The sequence below is a fragment of the Gavialis gangeticus genome, unplaced genomic scaffold, assembly GCF_001723915.1.
Source record: "Gavialis gangeticus isolate Ggan-Ray unplaced genomic scaffold, GavGan_comp1, whole genome shotgun sequence".
Lineage (NCBI taxonomy): Eukaryota > Metazoa > Chordata > Crocodylia > Gavialidae > Gavialis > Gavialis gangeticus.
The window spans coordinates 83129-85650 of record NW_017728996.1 but is presented as its reverse complement, the minus strand read 5'-3'; the positions used below and the strand labels follow the sequence as shown (position 1 = coordinate 85650).

Sequence of the window (2522 nt, the reverse complement as noted above, 5' to 3'; positions counted from 1 at the left end):
GCCCCGGCCCCGGCCCCGGCCCCGGCCCCGGCCGCGAGCACTGCTCCGGTCCCGCCCTCTTCTCTCTGCCCTCATCTCCGGCCTTGAAAGGCCCGACGGAAGCCCGGGGAGGAGCAGGGCAGGGGGTTCTTTCCTCTGCCTTTTCGTGGTGGCTGCGGTGCCCCGCGGGAGCGCTCCCGCGTGCGCGGAGCCCGCGTCGCGCCTTCCGAGGCACGCAGCTGCAGGGCGGCGCTGAGCTGGGCTGTCCCCGCCTTTCGCTCCTGGCTGCAGGCTCGGCGCCGACCCTGGAGCCCCCGGCAGCGTCCACGAGGAAGCCCGGGAGCGCGGCGCTGCTCGGTACTCGACGTGGGTGCCCGACACAGCCGCTGTACGTGTAGCAGCTCCACGGATTCACATCTGTCAGATGCAGACATAATGCTACGTGAAGTCCTGTATCGAGCTTCTCCTTCACACAGACGGGCATAGTCGGATGCGGCTGGAGCTGCTTCCTTATTCCCGAGTCCCTATTCCTTATTCCTAGCTCCTTATTCCCGGTTCCTGTCTGAAAGCTCATCTAGACCCAGTGAAAACTTGTTATTAATGAATTCCACATCCTAAAGAGAGAGCATTTCATTAGCTACACTAATTAATATGTAAAATAATATCTCACATCAAGGACAGAGCCCTAAACGAAGGTCAGATTAGGATGGGATTATGGGGCAAAATACTGCTTAGGCCACCCCAAATTTCATGGCGATGCCACTGGGGGGACCATCCCACAGACCCCGACCACAGTCCTGCCTGGCCCAAAGTGCAGTTTGGCCGTGCCAGGCTGCCAGCTGACACCAGCCCCCATGCCACTCTACTAAGTATAACGGCTTGAATAAGGAACTGGATTTGGGCTGGGATTACACCCAGAAATCCTTCTTGGCCACCCCAGACCATGCCTCTGTGGCAGTGGCGGACTCTCTTGGACATTGCTGAGGACAGGCTTGCCCGGCCCAAAGCGTGGCTTGGATGTGCCAGGCTGCCAACTGACAGCCCCACAGCCACAGTGTGAAGTGTATGGATCTGAATAAGGAACTGGATTTTGGGCTGGGATTATACCCAGAAACCCTTCTTGGGCCACCCCAGACCACACCTCTGTGCCACGGGGGGACGCTTCCAGACATCTCTGAATAGCGACTTGCCCAGGCCAAAAGGCAGTTTGTTCGTGCCAGGGTGCCAAGAGACAGCACCTCAGCCACTGTGCTAGCTATGTGGACCCAAGGCTTTTGGGCCAAGATTACAGCTAGAAATCCTTCTTACCCACCCCCTGCCAGCGGCTGTACTAAGGACTTGAATAGGGAGCTGTTTTTGGGCTGGGATTAGAAATGGAAAACCTTCTTGGCCACCCCACACTATGACTCTGTGGTACTGGGGGACTCCCCCGGACATCCCTGACCAGAGTCTTGCCCGGCCCAGAGCGCGGTTTCTTCCTGCCATGCTGCTAACTGCAGCCCCCCCAGCCTGTAACACAATAACAGGCTTCGTCTGGCTGTCTGACCGTGACTGTCATCCATTTTGAGCTACAGTTAAAGGCTAATAGTTCAGGTTTTGCTTAGGGAGTACCACTGTTCCCCTTTTCCCTTGTAATAAACTTGTTCTAATTTAACATTTGCTGGTGAGTGAGCAAATTACAACACCCAGCTCTAAGTTATTTTTCCAAGTTTCTGGGTGGCGGTTGCATGTAAATGTGAAATGCTGTTGAAAAATCCCTAGGGCCTTAGCTAGCTATACACATGCCCTGGGGTGCGGAGAAGGGTGCGACCAAACCGTGTTTTGGGCTGGGCAGGTCTCTGATCACAGTTGTCCAGGAGCGTCCCCCCGTGCCAGAGAGGTGCGGCCTGGGGTGGCCCAAATAGGGTTTCTGGGTATAATCCCAGCCCAAAATCCAGGTCCTTATTCGGGTCCAGATACTTAGCGCGGTGTCCGGGGGTGGTGTCAGCTGTCAGCCTGGCATGGCCAAGCCGCGCTTTGGGCCGGGCAAGTCCATGGTCACAGCTGTCCAGGAGCATCCCCCCGGGGCGCTGAGGTGCGGTCTGGGGTGGCCCAAGCAGGATTTCTAGCCATACCCCCCGCCCCAAATCCAGTTCCTTCTTCAAGCCATTATACTTAGTACCGCGGCACCGGGATGGTAGTGGGCAGCTGGCCTGGCGGGACGCGCTTTGGGCCAGGCGGGGCGGTGGTCAGCAGTCTTTGGGACGGTCCTCCAGTGGCATCGCCACCAAAGTTGGGGTGGCCCAAGAAGTCTCTTTCCCCATAATCCCATCCTAATCTGACCTTCGTTTAGGGCTCTGTTCTTGATGTGAGATAACATTTGACATGCTAACTAGTAGATGTGTAGCTAATGAATTTCTCTCTGTGTAGGATGTGGAATGCATTAATAACAAGTGTTGACTGGGTCTAGATTCGCTTTCAAAAAGGAAGCGGGAACCGGGAATAAGGAACCAACTTCAGCCTCATCGCCGGTTGCTGCCCGGCTCCGCGCTCGGGGGCCCGGG

At 56.7% G+C, this 2522-nt stretch overlaps 1 protein-coding gene across 1 annotated transcript in view; it reads left to right on the top strand.

The window, feature by feature from the left end:
- Nucleotides 1-2522, top strand: part of IQGAP1 (IQ motif containing GTPase activating protein 1) — a 279633-nt gene that overhangs the window by 194256 nt on the left and 82855 nt on the right. The gene's annotated exons all lie outside the window — the stretch shown is intronic.